The following is a 27,413-nucleotide window of genomic DNA, read 5'->3' as shown; positions in this document are numbered from 1 at the left end:
GCTGCCTCTCCATCTCTCTTTACTCGCCCCCCAGGGGATCGCTTCCTGCGGCTCACAGCCCCCCCCCCACACACACCTCAGAGGGGCAATCCAACCTCCGAGCACCAGGAGGGCCAGACAAAGCGAGAAGGAAGAAGGAGCGGATTTGCGTGTGTGTATTTTTTTAAAAGCCATTCCTGCTTATCCCTGCCAATGGCATTTTCCAGAAACTGCAGAAGCAGGGGGCTGCAGCCCAGGCCAGTCGGAGAGGGGACTGGGGGGTGGTGGTGGCTGAGATAATCAGTCGCTGCACCCTGCCTGGGTGTGTGAGTGTGTGTGATGGGGCGCGTGCAGCGTGTGTCAGTTTCACTCCCTCCAGCTCTGACTCCGGAGTGCATCTGTGCGTAGATTTATTTATTTTTGGAGCAGCAGGAGGAGGGGGGGTCGCAGCCCTACCCGCTCGCCGCTGAATTCGGGACCCAGGAGTGGCGGGGGAAGGCGCGGGGAGAGGCGATCCACCAGGCGATGCTGGGGGCTGCGCTCCCTTCTCTCCCACCGGCGCCCTGAGTGTGTTTGACCCCCGGCCGGGAGGTGGGGAGAGCCGCGGCGAGCGATGCTGGGGAAGTTTGGGAAGAATTAGAGGGAAATGGGTGGCCCCGGACCTGCCGCGGCTTGTCCTTGCCAGGCTCATGCCGGAGCGGATTACAAATGAGAGGCATGGACCGCACGACATGGACCGCGGGGACCTGAGCGGGTAGAGCTCGAAGCAGCGTCTCTTAGGTGAGTCTCCCGCTGTGCGGGGCCGGGGGGGGGGGGCGCTTTATTAAAAAGGCAGTCAGAAGGGGAGCAACAGATTGTAGGGACCGGCGATTCTCTCTGCCGGGTGGGCAAGACTGTCTGTGATTTGGGCGCCTGGCAGGAGAGACAGGGAAACCAGGGAGGCAGAGCCCCAGTTTGAAAAGACGGATTTGCCAGCTCCAGCCCCACAGATCCTTTGACAGCTGCCTCCATCAGGCGCTAGCGCTCTGTTCAAACCCGCCTCAGCCCTCCTCTGGCCCCCGTCGGATTTCCACCAGGAGATTTTTTGGCCTCAACTCTAGGAGGTCAGTGGGAAAAAAGAGAAAAAATATATATAACTTCCGCTTGCCCGTGATATTCTGGCGAAAGCCTTTTAGGGGGTTGCCTGCTTTCCCCTGCTTTATACGCCTCCTAGAGCTGGGTGGCTCAAACCCAGATTTTACGACCCCTTTGATCGCCTTGTTTCATTCCCTGAAATTATATCCCCGGCTTTTACATGTTTATAGCATCTCCTCTTCATATTTCCTAGGATACTGTACATTAAGCACCGTGTCACATTAGAAGGAAGCTGAAAGGAGACTGCTAGTTGCTTCAGGGATTTCTCCCCCTCCCTCCATGCAGATAGAAAATACAGTGAATCACGGTCACAATGGGCTGCATTTATTTATTTGGCTGGTTATTTATTTATTTTTTGTACAGGGAAGTTCATTACTGCAGAAGTGGCCAAGTTGCCAGCTGGTCGGATTAGAGTACAAATCAGGAGGACATCAAAACTTATAATAAAGTCCAGACTAGCTGGCTTCATTGCAAGAGTTTATGGTGATACAGAGACTCTAAATCTAATGGACCGTGTTTAATTTTAGCTGTCCAGATTATTACATATCTATGTCCATCTGCTAAATTATAATATATATATCGTGAATTTTATAACAGCCACCTGTGTGTTCATGTGATTTTACTTTAGATATTATGTACACTTATAAATTTATTTCACCTTATTAGATGGGCCATTTCTGTGACACATTTGTGAGTCATATCACTGATCCACAGCTTTTGAAACCAGAACCACTAATAGTGTGATGTCATAGGAGGATGTTCTCTGCCATAACTTCAAAAATAAAATTCCACTATGAACCCCAAACTACATAAATTACAAACTGTCAAATGCCTAACAAGCTATCAGATTCCCAGTGCAACAAAAACAAAAAACAACCCCTCCAATCTTTGTTTCTCAAGAACTCACAGAAGTTGATTTGTTTGATTTCATTTTATTTGTTATTTAGCTGTGTCTTTTGTGTACGGAAATTGTGACTATTTGTCATTATTAGTGATGTTGATAATATCATTTTAGCTCATGACTATGCATAGGATACGGTATAATTATTCCTTACATTTCCACACACTTCTGAGTTATCCATTCCAATGATTTTATATGAAGTCCTACATTTTCACAGCTGCCTCAAAGGGCGTTTGGACTTTTAATCCACTTGATCACCTTCTCTCAATTTTTCCATTGTGTTTTTCAAATATTTTGTCTGAGAATCTTCCTGTTGGACAAATCATAAAAAGAAACAGGTTTTGCATTAGGTGGAACACTTTGTAACAAATGCCCTTACATAATGCAAGGTCCTGTACAGTGTGTAAAATGGGAGTGGAAGATTTTTGGAAGAAGGGTTGGTCACATGGCTAAGGTAGGGGAAGAGAGAGGAAGAAGTCAGGAGTTTGTATTTCCAGATGTGCCACAGACTTCCTGCCTGTCCTTTATCAAGTCATTCAGACTCTCTGTGCCTTGCTTTCAATCTCTGTAAAATAGGGATAATCATGCTTAGCTACTTCAGAGGACTGTTGTGAAGCTACATTTATGTTTGCAAAACACTTTTCAGTCCTGGGAAGGAAGATGCTATATCAGTGCAAATGATTATTATTCCAAAAATGCTTTTTAGGAGCTAAAGGGGAACTCAGATTGTTAGCTTATTAAGAATGTGTAGCCAAATGTCTTTTAATACAGTTGACAAATAGAACGGCCTACTTTCCTGAATATTAAACCCTAGTAGGAACTATTGAGTATACTTTCTGAAGAAGAAAACGACACAACGACACTACATGATACATGTAGTTTGTTCACTTCATGAATATTTACACCCATCTTCCCTAAGTAGAACTGCTGGATAAATATTAGCTGAAGCAAGTTCAGTTCATTTCCATTTCAGACCATCTAGCTTAAAAATGTTTTTGAATGTATCTATATACAGGAGCATGCACAAGTCTCTTGGCATTAACTAGGCTCCTTGTGAGCCTCTTAGACTCCCCTCTCTACCATGCTATGGTTTGTCATTTCATTTGATTTTTTTAATGTTGAAATGTAGCTAGCAGAGATCAATAAGCTATCAGCTAAATGTAAGCCTTGATAGACAATAACTGTGTAATTTCAGATATTGTTGCCAGGCACATTTTTAGTGAAAAAAACTAAAAAGAGCCCAGGTGTTCGCTTTCTTCAAACTGTGAAAAGGAACTAGGTGGGAAATGGCTTGAATGTGAAGTACCCTACAATTGACTTTGATTTGACTTGTAAACACATAGAACATTCATAAAATTTTGTTACTTTCTTGGGAGAATGTTTTTTTTTTTTAATCGTCTATCTCTTGTCTCCCTTTCTCTTTAGTATATTTCATTTACAATCTAAAACTATGCATCTGTTGGATTATTTATTGGATATTTAAAATGTATCAGTTTCTTAACCTTCTTCTCTTGTTTTAAATTAGATGTTCAAACTAGTTTCTGCTCAGGATTGCATCTCAGAGATAATGGATAACGCAAATCTCTTTGATTATTTCATTTCTTGCAAAGATTTATTTTTCAGGCAATCATAAAAAAAATCCTCAGATGAACAATACTGAGGTCTCCTGATTATGTGGATTTTTTTTTAAGTAGGCAAAATTATGGTATTGTCATCTCACTGAAGTATGGGTCTCATCCACAAGATGTTTGCCCTGGATTCTCAAGGTTACAAGTCTTGATAACTTATCTCGGAAAAAGAAGTTTACTAAAAACCATGTGCAAATAATTATTCCTCACAATAGACTGAATAGTTTGATAACCACCACCCAAGTGTAGCTAAAATGAGGCTGATACTGTTGGGATTATTCTTTTAAGTACAGTAGCATCATTGGCACAAAGTGAGCCAAACTCTGTTCTCAGTTATACTGATGTAAAACTGGAGGGACTCCTTTGATTTATAGGGTTACTCCAGATGAAAACCAGGGTAACTGAAACAAAGGGCCATATTATGCTGTTGATCTTTAAATAACACTCCCCATTAATATCAATCAGGCATTCTAATGGCAAGCTATGGGCTAGAATTTAGCCCATTGTTGGCATATTCACAGCAACATAATACTCTCTTACGGATGCCTCGCTTCAGAATTCACTGTAATGTGCTAGTGGGGAAAGGCTGTTGAATGACTCAGATGAATGTAGCTCAGAGTAAACAAACATGCAAAGCATTTCTGGCTAGAGAGAGAAAGGGAGAATATGAAAGAACAGACAAAGCTATGTTCAAGGACAAGACATTTGTCAGCAAGTCTCATCAAATTTAGCAGATTCAAGACATCCAAAGATTTCTCATTACCTTTCACCTTCTTTAGTGATGAGCAGCTGTGCAAAGTGACTGCTAAATAAAGGTAAAATGCTACTAAATCAGAATTGTCCATTCATTTATGGTGGTGGGCAAATACTCTCATATTGCCTAGGTGTAAACAAGTTCATAAGGACCCAGACCCCTTCTACCATTATAGTCTGGGGGATAAGGGGACAAGAAGGTGACTTTAAGCCACCTGTATGCTTCCTTAACTTGATGCTAAGTTGGTCCCTGGCACAAATTAGAGCTACCCGTAGGCTATTTTAATTAATGCTGTCTACCAAGGGTTCTCATGGGGTCTTCTAGCAGCCACAGATCACTGTGATATAGGGGCACTCTGACCATATCCACTTTCAAGTGGACACACCCGAATGCACTTGACTGATTAGGGTCAAGGTTTAAGACATGGGACACTCAAGCCCCCTGTGTCTAACTGAGTTCATTGTAAGGCTATGGGAGAAGCATTATCCCTTTTCAGCAGTGATAAGGTCAGCTCTCTGAACCTTCAGTCTCATGCTTCAGGATCCAGGATGAGCTACCACTGTTGGTTAAGGGAATAATGTAGTGGCAATTGGGGATTACATTGTGGGCATGGGGAGTGCACAGGACCCCTCCTTTGGCTTGCATGAGCTTCCCTGCTTGGTGCATTGAGAGCTCCTGCTCCTGTTTCAATCTACTTAGAACTCTAGTGCCAATGTGCTGAAGAAATGGTGTTGGGAGGTGTTGTAGTGTTGCTCCATATTAAAATGTAGTGATTTAGGGATGCAGAATGTTGCAGGGAAAGCAATGAAGAGTCTTTAGACAGAGGCTGTCACTAGCGATAGGCATAGTGTTTCTGTTGGCATTTTGTATGTCAGGATGAGAGGTTGTGTGAGAATGAGATGAGCTGGAGTTGGGAGACATCAGAGTAGTTCTGTATGTGTTCTAGTAATGTATAGGCCTCAACCCATGGTTTTCCTTGTATGCCTTTCCTCTGTGCAAATCAACTTTTGCTTTGTATTGACAACATCATGCATGGAGAGAGAGGTCCACTCACGCAATAAGTTTGGACAGAAAAGATTCTAGTGGCAAATCTTCACTACTAACAATTATGGGTGTCTCTGTAGCTGACTCACTAGGACAGTAAGGCTGTTAGAGATTTAGTATTATTTGTTCTCCATGCAATCTTTTGGCCTAAGTGTTTGAAAACAGTTCCCCAAACAGTCAGATATGATTGTCACTGGGTCTCCCATCTCTCTTTCTCTCACACACACATTCGCTTTTGCTGCAGTAAAATAAAGGAAAAAATCCAGAGCTAGTGAAATAATATTTGTTGAATACTTTATTTGTTGAATTATTTATTAAATGAGGGGAGTATTTAACCAGCTGCAATAGTAAATCATGGGTTAAGCATGGAAGATGCAACAAGGTAATTCCATTAAGTCTTCTTAGTAAAATTCCGTAAACATTAAGTATGGAATGATTTGTGATGTTACTAGAAAACTGAGGTAGAATTATGAACATGTCTGCATTTCATGGATGGGTTAGTCATCCTGTTCTTAATTTCATGTGTCCACATTTATCTTCCACAAAGTTCTTTGTGATCCTTCAGGGTGAAAAACCCTTATGTGGGCATAAGATATAAGTGCTCATTATTATGGGTAGAGTTTAGTATTTCAAAGAGCTTTCATCACTTCCAACCTCACTTAGGTCTGGTGACATTGTTCATTTTTGTTATTATTAATAAGAATTTATATTGCAGTAGTGCCGGAGGCCCCAATTAGGGAGCAGTCCCTATCATGCTAAGGTGTGGTTGTTGTACTTTTGGTGCAGTGGGTGAAATAATTCTAATTCCTCTTTCAGTTGTTCTGAGCTTTCCAATTTGCCTTTGCTCTGCATTATGAAGGGGAGGTGCCATTCTCTCACTTGGCCTCTAGCTCAATTAATTCTGGTGATTAGAATGTACGATGGAATATTAGAAAGTTTTCAGTCAATGACGTTCTCAGCAATGCCACACATTTCCTGATGGAAACAAGAGAATAGTGCTTAGATACCACAGTGACAGGTGCCTTAGATAGATGGATTATTAGGATGACAGTTCCTCATCATACTGTCTTCAGCCAGCTCATTGCCTTGAAAGATCAAGGTAGGTGCAAGAAAACTGTCACTTTAATGAAACTGTCCTATCTGCAACAAGAATTCTTTGCTCCATTGGGTAACAAGTACCATGCAGGTGCCCAATTCATCTACTGTGGGCCCAATCCTGCAAACCTTTATTCACATGACTAATTTTTACTCAGCAGAGCAGTTCCAGTGGGACTTTCCCTGTAAGGATTGTTCACATGAATAAGGAGTTGCAGCATTGGGCCCTGGCAGAAGATGAGATTTGAAAATATATGTAGCTAGAGACAGGAAGGCTACTCTGAACAGGAGGAGCAGCTGAGGACAAGTATATCACCCCAGGAAGAGGAGAGATTACATTGAGGGGGAAAAAAAGAGGACCGTGCTAGAGTAGCAGAGAAGGAAAAGATGTGTGGGTTTGAAATGTTTTAAAACCAAGGATGCAATTCTAGGCCCAGATCAGGTCCTTCCATGTAAAACCTGCAGGCAAAGGTTCGTGAAGTGTGGGTTGGAAAGAGCAGGCTAAGTTTTCATGAAAATCTTCTCAGTGAGAACTATCATAGAAATGTAGAACTGGAAGGGACCTTAAAATGTCATTGAGTCCAGTCCTCTGCCTTCACAGCAGGACTAAGTACTATCCCCCACAGATTATTTTACCTCAGATCCCTAAATGCCCCCCTTATGGATTAAACTCACAACCCTGGATTTAGGAGGCCAATACTCAAACCACTGAGCTATCCCTCTCCCCAGGTAGCACCTGACCTCTGGGAACACAAGGATTGCCCTCCCTAGAGGAAAAAACCACAGGGTCCATACTCAAACCTTGTGGATCCAGGCAGATCCAAGGGTATCTGTGGGAGGCCTGGACCATCCAGCTAGAGGCTATGTGTTTCCATACCTGCTCTGGCTCCAAGCACCCTGATTCCTGACAGTGTTACATTGGAGGTCACAGTCAGGGACACCCCTGGCTTCAGGATCCAGGGAAAACATAGTCCAACCCCAGACTTTATTGTCTTTTCTGGGGAATCTCTCTGTGGTTGGAGGAGGGAGGGAAATGATGTACATTCCCCCAACACCAATATGGTCCACTCACACCTTCTCCTGGTCCACCCAGTATCCACTCCTCCCCTTGCATCAACCTTGGATCCCGCATTTGTGCCATACATGGGAAGATCGGCACACAGGGATGAGGGAGCAATCTGAGCCATTGTCAGGAGGATGTTCCTTAGATTAGAAAGGATTTAAGGTTGCTCAAAGTTGGGGTCTAAAATAACTGTACATAATACAGTGTGAAACCATTGTTTAAAGGCTTTAAAGGATATTTTAAAATCTGTTGAAATCTGTATTTTCATATTGGTAGGGCACGTGTTCTTATTGGTCACACTAAGTTACAAGCAATATCTCTGTAGCTATATTTGTTCTTATCTGTATGAATAATGTGCTAGGATCTGCATGTGTTTGTGTATAGACATGCACAGTGTGATGGTTTGATTCAGAATCTATGATGAGGAATAGGAGGTTCGGAATGTTAGAACTCTCAAAAGCTTCACTTTCACATTTATCTCCTGTAGTTTTCTAGTGGCTCTCTCTGTAACCTAATCAAACAGTCTGATTAGCTGGTGAGTAGGTGCACCTCCTGTCAAAGACATTGGTATAAATATAGGCAGTTGGCAAGCCACCACATTATCTAGACGCACAAAGTCTGATTAGCGAATGCACCCCCTGGCAGAAATAAACAAATCACCATCTATGAAATCACTATGAACTCATGGCTGACTGAAATGATTTTGGAAAATAGCCTCCATGCTGCCACGCAAGAGTGATTTGGCTGTGAGTAATTTAGCTGAGATGAGAGAAGGCATTATTTACAGGTCTTTTGGCTCTCTATGCACGGCCCCCTGTCAAACTGCCAGGCAAAAATAGTTTCCCTGCGGTGGCATATGTCGGCTGTATAGGTCAGTAGGACATGGAAAAAAAATATGTGGAGCCATTTGTGCCCTTCCATAGGACTGTCCTTACGCAGGAATCAAGTAATTTCTCCGATGAATAGAGCTGTACAGTATTAACACCACATTCTGGGAGATTATTTTGGTTGTTTTGCATGGGAATTTAATATTCATGAAAGTGCCAGACTGAGAACCCCGGAGACTGAAGTATTGTACGTATCCAAAGAGCTAGTTTATTGCAGGTAGCATATTCCTGATTTTATATACAGCTTCATCAATGCGCCTGAGCTGGAGGGATCCCTTCTACAGTTGAGATGTTAGCTGTTTATCATAGCCAATTAGTGTTCATGTCACACTCCCCGTCAGTAACCGAGGAAGTTAATGATTCGACCAGTGGACCAAATTCGGTGATGAATCCTGGTCACAAGCCACCTGAGGCACGTTGCGCATAGGCTATAAAGAAGTGTTAATTCCTGCCAATTAATCCTTTTTGTGCTGTGGACCCTTGTCCACTGAGACCACCAACTTATTTTATGCCAGTTGCCCAACAGCCACGCACTGAGGCTGAGAGTCTGAATTCATTCAGGTTTATAAAATGCTTTGAAATCTTCAAATGTCTAAATAAGTGTTATTATTTTTATAGAGTTGTTCATAGCGTGGGCCAAATTCTGTGCATTCTGGACCAAATACAGGGTTGACTTTCACACAGGCAACTACGTTGATGTCAACGGGGTTGCAGTGTGGATCAGTCAGCACCCTGTTTTCCCCTCACGGCACATCTGGGACCCTGTGGTCCTCAACAGTGAGAGATTCAGTGATATAGCAGCAAAAAATGACATTTTATCATGTCCCTGAAAAATATGTCCTGGAACTTTGAGCTGGAGAGTTCAAACATGATGTCTAATGCTAAGCCAACACAACACAAGACAGCAGCAATTAGCGTGACCTTTCAGAAATATCAATAGGTGTTAATTAAAGAGCTACATAATGGCTCCGCCAAGGCAAACCCATGTTGTAACAACATGGCAAAACCGTTGTCTTAGGAAATAAATAAAAGAACAAATAAATAAATAATGAAAGCCATTAGCTTTTTCAGCTGCTGATGGGAACTTGACAAAGTTGCAGTGCACACAAATCAGAGTAGAAAAAGAGTGCAGTTAGTGGTACAAAGCATCAGTGGCAATGAAAGTGCAAAAATCTTTAGCTTGCACATGGGAATCATCAATTTGATTGGCTTGGGATGCACACAGGTACTTTGCAAAAAGTATCCCATTGTTCTTATTTTTAATCTTTAGCCCTTATGGGTATGTCCACCCAGCAGTGAGTCGCAGAGCCTAGTCAACTGACTCGGACTCAAGCTGTGGGGCTAAAATTCCTGCTAGGGACATGTTCACAGTCTTCACCCACTGGGACCCAGCCATTTTCTATGGTTGTGGTGAACAAAATGTCACATGAGCAGTCCAGGTTTGCAAGGGTAGACTCCAGGCTTGCAAAACTTCCTGAGCACTTCTTGGATCTACACACTCAAATTGCAATTGACTTCCTGAATATAATGCAGCAATTATCAGGGACCAGGAAGATACAGGGCCACCTTGCTCAGCTCTAAATGAGCTGGGGAGAGGAGGAAAAGTTGACACTAACCAATGTGGGGAAGGATAAGGAGGGAATCATGGCTTCTTGTCGTGCTGCAGCTCCTCCAGACAGATGAGGGAAGAGGCGCTGAGCAGATCTTGTTCACCACAGGGAGGGATGATAGCATCAGACTGGAAATATCTGCTATAAGTTATTTTATGGTCTATTCATGGATTTGAAAAATCAGCAACAATTCAGTTAGTCTGTCTGGCAATTAATGGTGACTTTGGGCGGGACAGCATGATTTCCGCTGTTTGCTATTGGACCTGTCTTTCCTGAGACTGCGGCTGTCTGGCTGAGAAGAGGTGCTCTGGCAGCAGAAAGCCAGAGATGGACAGGCCTGTTCCAAAATGTGCTGAAATAATTCACCACAATAATCAATGGCCTTTGCTGGATATGAATGTGCTTTTCCAGATGTTAAATATCCCTTTGCTACATCTGAAGGTGGGACTGGAAGCAAAGATTCCTACCTCCCACCCCATCCCCTTGCTCTCATTTGTCCTCATCTAGCTGGATGACCCATTTCTTGGAGTTTTCATGGCAAGACAGCTCTGTGGGAGTCACAGCATCTGCATGGGTGTTAAGGGTGTGTTCTAATTGTCATTTGTATCTTCTTGATCTTTCTCAAAGGCAGCATTAGAAAACTGATTTACATACAAATGACACAGAGCTAGGCAGATTTACACTGAAATCTATTTGACAAAAGAGCTGCATCTCCTGCATCTGAGTCAGACTCCTTAGAGCTTTGTATCCTATTTGGTCCCTGTGTCTTCAAATCAAAGAGCTAGAAATATGGGGCTCAATCCGCAGATGCACAGAGTGGGAAGCAATGTGGCTCTAAGCTTTCTATCCTCCGCTATTGATCCTGTGTCTGGCAAAGGGTCAAACTGCCAAAGGAATCCTCAGCAGCCATTTAGGCAGATTTAAGATCCTTTTGTAGTGTATTGATGGCACAAATGAACCTTGGGCCCAGTCCAAAGCCCATTGAAGTCAATGGAAAAACTCCCATTCATTTCAGTAAGTATTGAATCATGTCTTGAACAAGGGGTGAGGATCTGGCCCCAGGCATAGAACATTCCTTCATCTTAAATGTCCTTCTTACTAATGTCTCAATGACTCATTTTCACTTTCATAAGGCTTGAGTAGCTAGCGGTGCCACAAACCTAGTGGTGCCAAGTATTCAGAGTGTCTTTGTGGGGTAGTGCTGCTGTAATTGCTCCAATTTCAGCACCCTAGCTCCAGTTTGAACTCTTCTTTGTCCCTCTTACAGTAACCAAGTGAAGTAGTGGAGACAAAGATCATCTTCGACCCCCATGTCTTTCTAACAGGATCCCCAACCATGATACAGACCCATGCAGGGCAGGGCAGGGCAGGGCTTGGAAACTTTCTGCACCAGCAGCTGTGTGGCCAGAAATATATTTTTTCCTGTCTTTCTATCTTCAGAGCAGATGAGAAGCATCTCTCAGTGACCCCAGAACCGCGTGTGCATGTGGAGAGCAGGAGCAGATGATGTGTAAGCAACAGCATCTCTGTAAGCGGCCTTCTTTCTCTTCCAGGATGACATCCTGAGAGTGTGTTCAAGTTCACCCCAGCACAGTTAGTGCATATTTATAGGCTGCCGGATGAAAGTGAGTGGAGACTGTGTGTGTGGATTTGCTCTGGCTGACCAAGGGAAAAAGAATAAAGCAGTCAGTTCAGACACTTTCACAGACCCACAGCACCTGCAGGTCCAGCAATCCTGCTGCACAGACCTTTTCATGCCAATGCTCTTTTATAATCTTTTTTAAATGGTTATTTCATTTAGTGCTGAGGAAAGGTGTTGGTTTGGCAGCCTTTGAGACTGAATTCCACTATTTATCCATAGAATGGGTACAGCCAGGGCAAGATTCCCCTTTCTCTCCACAGTGCCAATGTCCTTCAGCTCTGAAGGACTCCACCCATACGCTTGGGAAGGTAATTCAGTCTCCATGCCACATTCAGTCCTTGGCCTCCCCCAGCACAAGCCACCTGGTGTTTGTATTATGGACACTAGTCCCGTATGAAATGGAAAGAGACCACCAGCTCATGTCACATCCATGCAACTGGCCGATGAGCATGAAAAGAGTGGGTTAAAATAATCACTGCCAATACATTATTTGCTGAATAATAATAATATCCCTTTTTTCCTCTTTGTGAATCATTCGCAAACTAACCTGATTCCTACAACTGTCTTCTTTATTCCGGAGTATTTGTTCAAACAGATTTCACCTGTGGATTGCTAATGAACTGTTTGTGGTGGGCGATTTGGTATTTATTTTTTTGTGGCACGTGAAGGAAAATCCAGGCTGCTACAGCAAGTGGTAGTGTTGATGTAGTAGGTGGCACTCTTCCAGCTGAGTGAGTACTGAAGCAATGCCCCAGTATGGTGTTAGAGGACAGCGGGTTGCTGCAGGCACTGATTTCCAGATGAGAAATAAAACTTGACCACTTGTGTCAAACATTTTACTACGGTTTCTGTAGAAATAAGTGGGCATTAGGTTGGACAACCTCCTATATTCTGCTTATCAAAAGTCGCTTTGAAGATTGTATTCTAGGCAAAATTCTTCATTTCCTTTCCTAATCTCTTGTGGAGGGTTGCTGCATTATTTTTAAACTGCTGATGCTTTCTGTCTCAGAGTTGGCTTCCTTTTGTTGGTAAATAAAATGCTTCCTTATAATCCTATAGCACTTTGAGATCCTTCAGGATGAAAGATGCTTTTTAAGTGTAAGATATTATTATTGTATTTTTAAAAAAAGTAATAGAGCTTTGAAATTAAGCTGCATGCCGTCCTGATGGGAGTCTATAAAACCTTCATTCTGACAGTTAGATCTGCCTCACTTTTAGCATTATGGCACTGTAGAAGTTTATACAAGACCATACATGTAACTAGTTGTACAGTGGTCTGATTAAGTTAACCTTGACTAGATACAAGTAAGCAGTGAGGCTTGAAGATTAGAATGCAGTCCATTAAGCGCTCTCATGCTAGTTTAAAAGACCAGTGATACAGATAATATAGAGCTAGATTCAGTCAGAATCAGGCCCTCCGTCCCTGCTAATTTCTAGAAGATATAAATTTTGTATGTTAACCACCTTCTGACTGAGGATCACAAGGGCTTGACAATTTGTATAAGTTAATTAAACCTTTACCATGCCTGTACGGTAGAACTGGATTTTCAACCCCATTTTACAGATCAGGAAACTGAGGCATAAAAAGCTTAAGCAACTTGCCAATGTTCATGCAGGAAGTCTGTGGCAGAGCCAGGACTAGACCCCACATCTTCTGCTTCCCAGTCCTCTGCCACTCAAGACTATTGCTTCGTTCCATTTATTAATTCAAAGCAAAGCCTGAAGGAAGCTTACACAGAATTTGTGATGGATGGTTTCCCATTTTAATCATCTTTCATTGCCCCAAAATACAGTGTGCATTTGTGATAATAAATAGGGAATCTGGATCCGCATTAGTGGAGAATTCAGAAGGCAGCGGGGAACATTTCCACCCCCAACCCATTAATGGCATACTGTGATTAACAACAAAAAATGTCACAACAGACTGACCCACGTGCCAAATGTAGTCAGGCACTGTTCAGACTTGAGCATTTAACATACACCCAATGCTAGCATGTAGTTGACAGCTGGGAGCATGAGGCAAAGCAAAGTAGTGTGCCTTCATCCCGACTGCTAATTAAACAGCTAGGAAGCACTCTAAAGTGGAGGACCCTAGCGCGATAACTGATAGAAGCTCCTGTAATGTGAAGGCTAATACTGCTCTTATCTTTGGCAGTTGATGTGGAAAGGCATTCCTGCAGGCCATGGGCCAGACTTTTTTCCTCAGATACACTGGTGTAAATCTAGAGTAACTCCAGTGGAGTGACATCAGTAGAAAGCTCGTGTAAGTGAGATCAGAATCAAGCTTTAGTGTTTCCTTTTATTTAAAATGTTAAAGGCATAGGCAGCTCTACAGCCCAGAAAAAAATTAATGTCTGCAATAAAAAAGAAGTTTTTTAAATATTGTGACTAACTGATGCTATGAATAAGCACCAATCTGCCTCTTAATTAACCAGTGTGTAACTGGACCTATTGTTGTCTTATTTAAGTTCATTTTTTTTTTTATCTTTGGTTGTGGCTGTCCTGCAGTTGCTTTCCTTCTGAAGTCTGTATGGATTGGTTGTCATTGTCAAGCCTGTCACAACGTTGGTCCTAAATAGAACCTACAATACATGAACAATTAATATAGAAAATATCCTCTTCAGGCTGAAAAATTTTAGACTAGCTGGAGACTGCAACCAGAGCTGGGGGGATAGTGCAGAAAAAGATGTCTGCAAATCTTTGTTCAAATTCCAAATGGCTCTGCAGCCTGACCATGTCTATTCACATGAATGTTTGGGGAATGGCTGGTCTTTGCATGAACGCCTGCCATCTTTAATTGTACTATTTGATCAAATCTGTCTCCAACACTGGTTACTAGCAGAAAACCTGACACCTACTCACATTAAACCAGCCTATCATGTATTTTTAGTGCAGTTAACAGGACAACTGGGTAAAATTTTTCAGCCAAACCGTTTGTCAGAGAAAAATTCAGATTCGAGCCAACTGAAATGAAACGTTTCGCAAATGTGTGGAATTTGACAGATTTGATTTAAAAAAAATCCAAAAAAAAATCAAACAAAATGGTTGGTTCACTGACATTTTTGAAACAAAAATGACGTCCATTTAAAAAAAAAATTAAAAAAGCTCAAAATTGAAACAAAAACTTTGTCTCGGGTCACAGAAAACATTTTGTTTGACCAAAATGATTTTTTTAAACAATTTCGATGGGCCAACCATTTTTCTCCCTGATTTTTTGGAATTGTCAGGGCACCACAAACTCAGGTATCCACACAGCTCTAGTTAGCCGTCCTTTCTATGACTGGTTAGTCCAGATTAGGATTTAGGGAGACCTTGTACAGTACCACTATGCAACACAAACCGTGTTCAGTCAGCAAGCCAGGGAGAACTATCAGGTCCTGGCTTTGTCCAGTGGTTTCAGTAAAGAATCCCTTTTATATTCATTACAACTGAACACTATACTTTCCCTACAGCAAGGGACACAACAGTATAGCTAATGACAATGGTTCTTACTGCTACCCATCTTAGAGGGGTGGAATGAATGCAGTCACCTTCACAAGCTGTCAGTACCCTGCTGCATAGAGGCATCATGCCTTATTCACCTGGGCTAGTCTCAATGCTGTGCTCATAGTTTCTCTTCTTATGCAACCTGTTACTGGAGTGTTCTGTGCCTGTAGTTATGGAAATATTTAACTGCTAAAGGGCAGTAGATGGCATGCAAGAATATGTACAAATAGCTCCTGATTTTCATGGAACCAATATAATTTCTTCTTGTGATGCACTGCAAATGGCTTCCTTCCTGCAGCTGTTTACATCAGCTCTTAAAATGGTGTCAGAAACAAGTGAGTTTTTTACTCCTTTAAGTCTTTGTTGTCGCTTATCAGAGGCACTGAGTCACTTTGGCAATGACTAAGAAATATTGCATTGCCGGTTGTGATACAAATGCATGGGGACATATGTGAAAACTGGAGCTTCTTCAGGGCCTCCCTGGACAAACCATGTATGGCTGAACAACGGAAGCCTGGCAATCAAAATGGCCACATTTACTTGGATTATAAGATCTTTGGGGGCAGTGGGTTATCTTTTTGTTCAGTGTTTGTACAGCGACTAGCACACTGGGGTTCTGGTCCATGACTGGGGCTCCTAGGAAACACCTCAGGACAAATAAAAAATAACAAATAATACACTGAATACAGAAAAAAAAAAACCCAACTTTTGAAGCCAGTAGTAGAAAAGTGACGGAACAGATTAAACTGTGCTAGCAAACTAAATGGTGCTCCTCCAGAGGTACCAAAGTGCTCCCTGAAGTCCAGATAGGCAGCCAATAAGAGTACAACCAGCCTCTAATTTCAGAAACAAGAGATGGAACTCAGGAACACGTATGCAATGAGCAGCACCAATGTCATACGTGATAGAAGTACAAGAACAATTTTACTGCTACGCCTGTTATTTCCTAACAGCTAAGGAACAATTGTCTTCAAGGGATGACCCAAATGAGTACCGCACAGGAATGTGGATGTTGGGGAGACTGATGACTGCGAGGGGAGTTTACCTATGGGTGACCCTTAGGAGTTGCTGAACATGATGCCAGAGAATCTAGCAGCCCAGAAATCTTCGCAAGAGAAGGAAGGGACTCAAAATAAAACTACACAAATAGAAGAGCAATAAAAACTAGGGGTCACCAAATGAAATTAATAGGCAGCAGGTTTAAAACAAACAAAAGGACGTATTTTTCACACAACGCACAGTCAACCTGTGGAACTCCTTGCCAGCGGATGTTGTGAAGACTATAATAGGGTTCAAAAAAGAATTAGATAAGTTAATGGAGGATAGGTCCATCAATGGCTGTTACTATTAGCCAGCATAGGCAGGGATGGTGTCCCTAGCCCCTGTTTGCCAGAAGTTAGGAATGGGTGACAGGGGATGAACCACTTGATGATTACTTGGTCTGTTCATTCCCTCTGGGGCACTTGGCATTGGCCACTGTCAGAAGACAGGATACTGGGCTAGGTAGACCTTTGGTCTGATCCAGTATGGCCATTCTTATGTTCTTAAAGTTGCCTCTTCATTTGAAAGACTACATAGTTAATTGAAATTACTCCATTTCCTTAATAGGCAGAGATATGCTATGAGAGTGCTCTGTGTCTGTATGTGTATAAAGAGTTAATAGATAAAGTGCCAGTAGATGGTACTCAAGAACACATAGCATAGTTCCTGGGTTTTATAGGGCCACTAAGACTTCTTGTGCACAGGAAACTGCTTCCTCTGTGCAGCTTTTTTCATCAGCCTTTAACACAATTAACAGATGCCTTGCTTGAGTGATTTAGGAAGTTCCCTCACCAACACTGTTCTCTGTGTGATGTCATCTCTGCCTTTTATCATTTGTACTGTCATGAAAGAACCTTTCTAGCAATTCAGATGCGGCCCTACTTCCTTATTTGGTCTTGGAGCTCTGCTGAAGCACATACCCAAAGAAGTCTTTGTACACGGAATCGTTTGGGGGACTCTGAGGTATAATCTGGGCTCCCCTAAATTGGTGCTTTTATGTCTGCATCTTTTCCTTTTGTGCTCTGTGTGGGAAAGAGGGCCCTAGAAGTAGAAGTGAGGATAGAATAGGCCAGAATGTTGTAAGACCTAGGTCTGAAAGCATAAGAATGGGTTGCCAACCCTCCGTTATTGTCCTGGAGGCTCCAGGAATTAAAGATTGATCCTTAATTAAAGATTATATCATGTGATGAAACCTCCAGGAACATGTCCAACCAAAACTGGCAACCCTAGCAGAAGAAGCTATGTGGGAGAAGCTACATGAGTGCCAATGAAACAAGAAGTGAAGGGGAAAGTGAGATACCCCTTCTTTTTATGTGCTACCAAGGTTTAATCAATGCATTCCCCGTTGAGTGAGCGAGAGCCATATTCTGCACTCATTACACTGGAGTAAATACAGGGTAACTCCACTGACATTGATGGAGAAACCCCACTGTAACAGAGCAACATTTGGGCCAGAATAGTCAATTCTGCTTTCACTAACATCAATGTAAATCGGGAGTAACTCCACTGAAGTCAATAGGGTTTCATTAGTGTAAGTGAGAGCAGAATCAGACCCGGATGCTCTAAAATGTATTTAAAACAATTTAGCTCCTTTGTCGCTGGAGTGATGAGAAGAAACAGAATTTATCTTGTATAATTTTTTTAACAGCTGACATTGAAAAGAAAAATTAAAAGTCAGAAGAGCTCTAAATGTTTTATTGAACTGAGTTCACATCTAAATGTGTGGGGATTCTTAATTAGCGGGGAACTGCTGTAAGGGGCTTATTTGAAATCTCAAAGCCAGCAGTCAGATAAAACTGACTCTCACTTTCTTGCAATATGTTATTTTGGACAAACGTTGGAAAAAAGCTTTGGAGAGAGCCTTTTTTTTTTCTGATTACATAAGAGTTATCAACTTGATGCTGTTCCAAGAGTTTGGTCGTCTTGTGCATATGTAATTACCAAAAAAGAGTCAAACAGAAAACAGCATCTTTTGAGTTAGCAGGGAATATTCATCCTACATACCTCAAGGTTGTTTAGTTCTGTGATCTGCATAGATACAGCCTACCACACTGCATGATTGTTTGCCTCTCATCATTTTACATATAGTTTCTCCAAAATGTACGCATTTTCCTTTGGACTTTTTCTGTTGCTGTGCAGTGGTTACTTATGTTGCTTACTGAGATTTTTATGTGTGCCCTAAGGATTTGCACTTCTATGCTAATGTAATACATAAAGCAGAGTCACCTTGACTTCATATTTATCAGCTTATGCAAGTGCTAACCTTTTACTGCACTGCAACAGAAATGTCATTCCTGTTCAGTCTGAAGATGACAAACAAACAACTTCATTGTCAATAATGGGGGGGCTGAATGGCTCAGTGAGTGAAAGAGTGGGGTCTAGCAGCATAGCGGTCGTCAAATATTATCTGAACTGAAATGGCAATCTGAACTCTTTTCCTAGGGAGAGATGTATTTTTAAATGATCGCACCTTTATCTTGATCAGGCATTAAGGACAGCATATGTGAGCTATCATAAACAGTGCCTGTCAGCCTTCGACAGAGCCGTTCCACACAGCTCAGAATTGATGGCATTGCCAGGGAAGTGCGCTTAAGCTTGCTTTGGGGCAGCTTAGAGTGTAAGGCATTTGGGCAGAAATATAGTTTTCAGAGCGAGTAGCCCATTAACTTTCCTCCAGAGCCAGCATTCGCCCATCTTTTCCTCCAAAGAAAACAACGACAACAACAAAATGAAAAGGGGGAAATGTTTATGGCTGACATTCGAGTTTTCTCATCATGAAATGCCAACTAAGTTACCTGAATGGATTAGTCAGTGTCATCATGGAGCCAGCCTCCAGCCAGTCATCCTTATGGAACAACTTAGAACATCCTTCTCAAAATGTGCCAGTGGATGTAGTGATCCAGCTCTCATTAAAGGTGAGGGAATTATTTGACTAGATTCCCTTGGTCCAGATCCTCAGCTGATGTAACTCTTTTGCTCCATTGACGCCAATGGAGCTAGTCCAGTTTATACCAATGCAAAATGAATATGTACATATCAACCAAGATTTTATGCTGGAACTCTTAAAGTCACAGCAGAAAACTCATAGGCCAGGTAGAGATGGACTAAGGTTTTTTTTTTTTTTTAAGACAACATTGTATTGTCCCACTTCAGAGCTGCTGTGAGAAGCCAGTGCAGCCTCTGAAGTAACTTAGCTCCTTGCAGCAGTGTCTCCCCAGCAACCTATTGGCGATAGTTCCACCTGGAATCCTCACAGTGTGTAGCATTCTCCCCCTCCCCCCAATCCCAGACAAGTCCCTTGCATTAGAATTTGCAGTGGTAGCATAAGACACCTTGTGGAAAGCTTGGACCATGGGGGATTCTCATGTGGCTGGATGTGGGGTTCTAACAGCTCTGCCACACTGCTGCAGAATCATAAAAGGAGTATCCCTCCCACTGCCTTGCTTACAAACTATGCCAATAACGGTGATGGAATATAACTGTAAAAGAGAGGGGACAGTTGCAGGTATAAGTTAGCAGCCAGATTCTGATGCTCTTATACTGGGTAACCCCTCAGGCCACATCTACACTAGAAACACATTGCCAGTACAGATATACTAACATACTATGCCGGCAATGTCCTGCTAGTGTGTACTCAGTTTGTACCAGCAAAACTGTGCTTTGCTAGTACAGCTTATTCTGGTCCTTTGCTCCAGTTTTGCTGTTATAATTGCCTCTCCGCTATGGGCTTCTACTGGCACAGCTATGTCGATCAGGGACCTCAACTCTTCAGACCCCTGACTAGCATAGGTGTATTAGCAGAAATCTGTAGCGTAGTCATGGCATTCCTCCACAAGTGGCCCCATTGATTTTAATGGGACCACTTGTGGAGTATGGTAACCATGATCTTGAAGAAGTGTGCCACAATCTGGTCTGGAATGTTTTAGGTAATCTGCCTTTCATGAAGATTTTTTTAAACTCTACCTCAATGACACCAGCGTGAATCCAGGGTAATTCTAAGGAAGTCAACGGAGTAACTCTAGATTTACACTGCTGTATCCAATGGCTCGTGATCTCAAGACCACAGTCCAATCTGTCCATATATAATGCAGAATCTTAGAAGCGTCCCAATTTTCCCTTGGAATGTTGCACACAGCTTCTCAAGCTTTTCCGCGGATCCTCTTTTTAGCAGTCATGTTTGCCAAACTGTTGCAAAAATTTGACTGCAGGTTGTAAAATTTAATGGACATTATTCAAGAATGCTAATGGCTAATGAGATGCATACAACAATGTTTAGACTAGTATTGCTGCTAAAATTCCATTTTTAATGGGCATTTGTCATAATAATCATGTACATTGTTATGAATGAGCTTATAAAAAAAAAATCTTAATTTTGTGTTCTTTCCAGTAGTTTTGTACATATGAGCTGGGCTTAGCCGATTTGGTCTGTTTTTTATTTGGTAACTTTATCTGCTTCAAATGTCTGGAAAAGAAAGGTTCTGAAGATATCTCCAAAATCAGAGCTGCGCAGTGAAAAAACGTCATTGAAGGAGGGAGGAAGGAAGGGTGAAAATGCATTTTTGAAATCCTTATAGCACCTAGAGGCCCCAAAGAATATTTGGGCCTCATTGTGCTAGGTGCTGTACCAATCTACAGTAAGTTTACAAACTCACAGCAAGTATTGTTAATCTGTGAGTCTCTGGGCTGGTCTACACTAGAAAATTAGATCTACCCAGCTAGGTTGCTCAGGGGTGTGAAAAATCCAAACCCTTGAGCAAGCTAGTTAAGCCAATTTAAGTCCACATGTAGATAGCTCTAGGTTAATGGAAGAAATTTTCTGTCAACCTAGCTACCACCTCTCGGGGAAGCAGATTTATTACAGCAATGAAAGAACCCCTTCTGTCACTGTAGTAAGTGTCTACACTGAAGAGGTGCTGCAGCTGTGCCACTGTAGCATTTGAAGTGTAGACATAGCTTCCGTCTCCTTCTTTCTATGAAAAATGAAAGTTAACAATGCTGGCATCTAAATCATCATCATCTGTGGACATCTGAGTTAACCCCTTACTGAGATGAAGGGGGTAGTTCACACCCTTTGGAGCTATTGTTTCAGGCTCTCTGGACACATTTGTGGACATTTCTGCATCACTTATACTCAGGTCACATTTCTGCAGTTTTCTTTGCAACCCTAATGATTAAAGACTTACTTATGTTTCATACGAAAGCTGAGATTCCGGAGAACAAGATAATATCGTCAGAGAGTCGCCACTAGGTGTGTCAACACATACTGGCTGTTTATGAACCCCGAGCCAATGAAAACTTAGCCAGTGAAGACTTCTGTGCTAGTCTATAAGCAGCTAGTCTCTGCTCTTCTACACCTGGACTCACCCTGCAGTCCTTACACAACACAACAAGAGAGAAGGATGATCCAGTTGTTAGGATGCTAGCCTGGAATTTGGAAGATGTGGATTCAATTCCCTGTTCTACACAGACTTCCTGGGTGACTTGGGGTAAATCCTTTAATCTCTCTGTGCTTCAATTCATCATCTGTAAAATGGGGATACAGCACTTCAGTATCTCAAGGGGTGTTGTGAAGCTGAATATATTAAAGACTGAGATGCTCAGATACCACATGATGGGGGCCATATAAGGATCATTTATGGACCATAATCATGCCTTGTAGTAAGTGTTTGCAAGATGAAGCCCTTAATACTCAGAAAAATCCGGTATATCATGTTTTGTTATAATTAGGAGAGAAATTATGGAAATAATGCCCATCCAGTAGTACACAAGCAGTTTGCACTTCTGTGTTTCTAAACTGACGGCTGCAGCCGTGCTTAGGTAATGAAGAACATCAGTCTTTTATTGTTTGTGTTGCCCATATTTTCTCCAGTTGATTTGGGGCTCTGCCTGGCAGCTATAGGGGCTTTCTGCAGCATGTACACAGATGAAAGACATGAATCAGTCCCCTTGGCTTTGTCAGGCATGTACATAAATGTCTTTTGTCATTGCCAAAGGCAGTGTAAAACTGATGTCATGTGTATCGTAATAAATCAAAGGGATTCTCTCATGCTACATATGAGCCAGGGTGTAAAATCTGATGCTGGCTCTTTAATATATTAAAATATTCCTTTGTGCAAAATACACAATGACCTGGTGCATTAAATTGGCCCAATGGTAACAGTGTTATTTTTCAGTGGTGAGACTGATTGGCTCTAAGTGCACGGCCTGGCATGCCCAGAGGAAGCAAAAAAGTTAACCATTCAAAAATCATGAGATTAAAAAAAATCTCATGATATTTTGCCAAAAGATAATAATTTGGAGGCTCCTGGCATCTCCTTGGACTGTGCAAGGTACATATCCCCCCCCGTGCACTGGGCAGCCCTACAAGAGATTGTGTCTCCTGAGGTGAAAAGGTTCCTGATGCTCCCCCGAGGCCGGAATGGCTCACACTGCCCCCTACAGGGCTAATCTAGCTCTAGGTTAATTTGCTCCCACCCTTAATGCCGGTGTATTTCGCTTCAGGGCCATTGGGCACAGATACACATTCTTCTCCACTGGCAGAAATGGGTATCTTATAAACCACCTGTACTGTAAGAAACAAGAACCCTGTCTTGGCAGGGAGATGGACTGAATGATCAGCTAGGCTTTTTCTGCCTCTGGCTTAAATAGTTCTGTGTAGATGTTCAAAAAAGACCAGCATCTCGATACCACAGCAAAAAGCACATTAGGAATGCACGTCGACAGAGACAAACAAGCCAAGAACAAAGATTTTCATCAGGTAGATGTTTGTTTGGGTAAATTAGGCAATTAGTCACATTTCTCTTTCTCAGGTTCAGTGCTCACTATTCCTTTCATGTGCAGTAAATCACAGTTTTGATGAATGCTCGACATGTCTCTGACCTACATTTTCTGTAAAAGCCAAGGAAACGTAAGCCAGCTCAGCAAAGCAGTGTTCAGGGAAAAAGAAGAGCGATGCATGGAAGTCATGGATGTATGGAGGTAGACAAGTATAGCTACTAAAAAGCACAGACCAGATCTTGATCTAGGCCCCATCTCCTTTATCCCCAGGTATAACTGACTGCCTGGCCAGGGTGTATCCCAAGAGATGGGGAAGGAGGACGGATGGAGTACTACTGCACTCCAGTGATTCCTAACTAGAGAAACAGCCTCTTAGGGATATTATCTGTGAACATCAGTTGGAGCAGCACTGAGGCTGCTCTAATTTATAACAGCAGCTGAATTGGCCCCTGGCAGCCCTAGGAATTGGGAGAGTGCAAAGGTAGTATATGGTCACATAACTCTTACTGCCTTCACTTCCTCTGTCCACAGCTCAGCTGGACTCAAGATCAGGGCACAAGGGCTTAATTCTCCTCTGTACTGCACCTTGTGTAATCATTTGCACATTTGCAAAGTTCATGAAGAATGTTATCATTGGGGTGGCTGAGTGAAGGATTCAGATTTGGTAGTGGTTGACACTCATCTTGCACAGGTATAAATGACTATACTATGTGCCAGGCTGTGGAGAATCAGGCTCCTGGAGTTTTGGGAGGTCTTTTGATGATCCTCAGATCCCGGAGGGAGTGAAGAGATGGATGCTGAGAGAGGAGCAAAAAGGAGCAGCAGAGAGGGAATGAGAGAGGGGCAAAGGTAGATGGCAGCACTGAAAAAAATCCAGCTGACTGGAGAGTTGATGGACCCTAGTGAGAGTCCAGGTCACACAAGATTTTCTGAGCCTCCTGGGAGGTGCTGAGTGCCATCAGTGCCCACATAACTCAAGGGGAGTTGAGGGTGTTCACTGCCTCAGAGAAGAGGCTCATTAACTTCCAAGAGCCTCCTCTTTTTAGAGAGCAGATAAAGAAGGCCAAGCAAGGGTGTGTAAGAGCTGAGCTGGGGGGGTCCCTTGAAGTAGACTAGAGAAAGCAGGAAGAGATTCAAGGGGGTCTAGATAAGGAGAACTAAAACTCTGAAGTGGGCTCCGAGTTCTGGAGGGAAGACAGACCCAAGGATGAGGACTAGTTAAATTAAGAGTTTTTTAAAGTTTACAAAATGTTAATATTTTAAAGAGTATAGTCCTCATTAGCATAATTAAGAATACACAAGCCTCAACAAACTGAAAACAGAATTACGAAATTAGCAGGTGCAGAGGTTTGGAAGCAAGAAGCGTGGGGGAAATGAAGATCTTGCAAGTATCTGCATTTAATAGAGCAGCAAAATTATGCAAAGCCTTATTTGTATATTTGTGCATTTGCTTTGTATATATGCACATGTTTAGCCTGAAAATATATACCTCAATTTAATAATAAAGCCTAGGCAGTTTTATACTGTAGCTGAATCTAAAAACAGAGAACAGAAAGAATGAGGCCCCCTTGAAGAAAAACTACGAAGAGCCTAATTGAAGATGTCTCTTGAAAACAGAAATATCTTGTCCATTAGAAGCAACAACAAATTAACTCAAAAGAAGGCAAACTCCAAACTGTAATCCAAGAGAAAAATAAAGGGAATTTTAAAATGCAGCCTCAAATCATCTCCAGAAACAAAGACAGTAAAGAGGAACAGCAACTGAAATCATACACCAAGTGAGAGAATGTTGGGAAAAGGAAAAGCAAAACAACAAAACACAATAGTGTGACAGGGTCCCTTTAAGGGACTAGTGGACAGCATCCAATATGGGGCATCTTTCAGGCTTTGCAAAATGTGACATAACAGCCTTGCTCAGATGCGTGACAGAGCTGTAAGGGAAGTTTAAAATGAGGTTGTGCTAACTGTATTTGTTTCACTTCTCATCACATACCTTTAGAATCACATTTTACAAGAGCAAAGCACGCCACCCTACCAGGAACAGATTACATGCCTGGGAAGACACACCTGTCATCCACTACCTACATTGTGGATGGCCCTGCATGGGTGCACAAAGCTGGGGAGAGAGAGCACAAGATGTCTTTTGCCCATAGGTCCCCTGGGAAGGAGCCATCTACAATCCCAGTCCTTGATCATAAGGGATAAGGAAGATCTCTGCAGTGGAGAGGTTGTGAAAAGGCCCTGGAACCCTTCACACAGAAGTGAGCCAGTATAGGGGGTTAGAGAATATACGCTGTATCACTGTTAAAGGGAGCCACTGACCCTATTCCCCTAGAGAGATGCTGATTCTTAGCCAATGCAGTAGAACCATCTGTCTCTATCTATCTATGAGATGATATCATCTGCCTTTGATTTGCATGAAAGACCCTTGGAGATTGTTTGTTTTTCTCTCTTTTTTTTTTTTTTTAAATATGTTCTTTCAATAGGTAAGTGGGCCCAGGTATCTAGCCAGTGCTCACTGCCTAGGCTAATGATAAAGCAAGGGCCTGATCTGAAGAAGCCCATTGAGACCCTTGGGAGTGAGTCTTTCAGTTGACTTCAGTGGGTTTTAAATCAGGCCCTCACAGTATAACAATATTTTGAATATATGGTGAAATCCCGGTGTCAATGGGAGTTTTGCCATTGATTTCAATGGGGCCTGGATTTCACACATACACTCAACTTGCTTAAATCCTGTCTCTTCCCTCTGTTGCTTCCATAACAATGCAGACAAAGAGTTCCACCCTCGATTCTGAACAGAAATTATTTCCTCCTCTCTTTTCTTAGCTGTGCTCCTGTTAGCAGGTGTCCAGAGTCTAACTGCAGCCGCAGCATGAACTATCCAGACACTCACCACACACCAGATAGGGTGACCAGATGTCCTGATTTTATAGGGACAGTCCTGATTTTTAGGTCTTTTTCTTATATAGGCTCCTATTACCCCCCCCAACCCCATCCCGATTTTTCACACTTGCTGTCTGGTCACCCTAACACCAGAGAATGAGGGCATCATCACCTGGAATCTCTCAGACTCCATCAGCCAAAGGAGAGGGACGTGTGCCTGTAGCAATGTGTTTCTCTGTCCGGGAAATTGCTTAGTCCAGTGGATGGAGCAATAGACTCAGAATCAGGAGACTTGCATTCTATTCCTTCTGTGCCAATGACCAGTGTGTGACCTTGGGAAAGTCATTTCTTCTCTCTGCTGCAATTTACCCATCTATAAAATAGGAGACCGCTACTTTCATTCTGTTGCCAAGTACTTTGAGATCTATGGCTGAGAAACTATAAGAGCTAAGTATTATTGTTAGCCGAAGAGTGCAATATAGATGTAAAGGTTATAAAATAATGTGCTTACTCCTCCAAATTTCTGACCCAAATCTCCCACTTCACATTCTAAGAATTATCTAATAACTGAATAGAGCAAGTCTTGTGCTGGAGAAATCATTCAATAACCTTATTAGGGCATTAATAAAAGCAAATCCCCCTATCCCATCAATTCCCTTATTTACAAGCGATATTACAGCATAACTCCTTTTCCAGGCTGGTTTATGTCTGTGTAGCATTTATTTATGTCTTTTAAATTCACATGCCTAATTCTCCCGAGACCAGAATTTTCCTATTATAAAGGAATGTGTTGTTATCTCCCCCAGCCTTTCTGTGAATCTTCAAATATGCAACAATTTACAACACTTTCTGATTACAGCTTTATCACAGCTCTCCAATCTGAGACCGGCAGCTGCTTTCCTATGAGATCTTCATGCACAGTTTTTATTTTTATCAGCAGATTATCCTATTTGTTTAGCCTTGTCAAGGAGAAAAACCCATCTTCTTTCTTCAAAGATTTCTTCTTGCTGTTCCTTGATATTTGTGTGTGTGCAATTTTTCTTGTTTCCTTAAAAATGGCCCCCTAGCCTGAGTAATCGAGGCAGTCATTTTGTCAAGAGTCTTTCTCAACATAAGCTGCAGTGAAGATTGTCCAGAGCAGGGCTGACTTAAACAAACAAACCAAGATGACAGAGCAGGGTAAAAACTGGTTGTGTTGCCATTGAAATCGATAATCTCTAATCTCCATTAATATAAAACAGTATGTTCCGCAAATCCCATTGCTTTTAAAACAGTGGTTCTCTTTCTCAGCACTGTAACCAAACCAAATAGCTCACATTGGAGGGTTTGTTTCAGAAATGAACTTGAACCAACCCCTCCCTGATCTGAATAACCCAGGAATTCAGAATGTTCAAAATTCACACCCTAATTTGGGTTTTGTGGCGGGATCCCTGTTAAAGGATCCCTTTTCTCTTGTTAGTATTTCAAAATGAGCAAAAACCCAAAGGTT

At 42.2% G+C, this 27,413-nt stretch overlaps 1 protein-coding gene across 1 annotated transcript in view; it reads left to right on the top strand.

The window, feature by feature from the left end:
• Positions 1-323: 323 nt before the first annotated feature.
• The window catches only part of TRPC5 (transient receptor potential cation channel subfamily C member 5), a 135,777-nt gene continuing 108,687 nt past the window's right edge, over positions 324-27,413 (top strand). Inside the window, exon 1 of the mRNA XM_034782691.1 lies at positions 324-759. The gene's annotated coding sequence lies outside the window, so the exon portion shown is untranslated. The remainder of the gene's footprint in view (positions 760-27,413) is intronic.

This window comes from Trachemys scripta, chromosome 9 (genome assembly GCF_013100865.1).
Source record: "Trachemys scripta elegans isolate TJP31775 chromosome 9, CAS_Tse_1.0, whole genome shotgun sequence".
In the NCBI taxonomy this organism is placed as follows: Eukaryota; Metazoa; Chordata; order Testudines; family Emydidae; genus Trachemys; species Trachemys scripta.
This window is presented reverse-complemented; position numbering and strand designations above follow the sequence as displayed.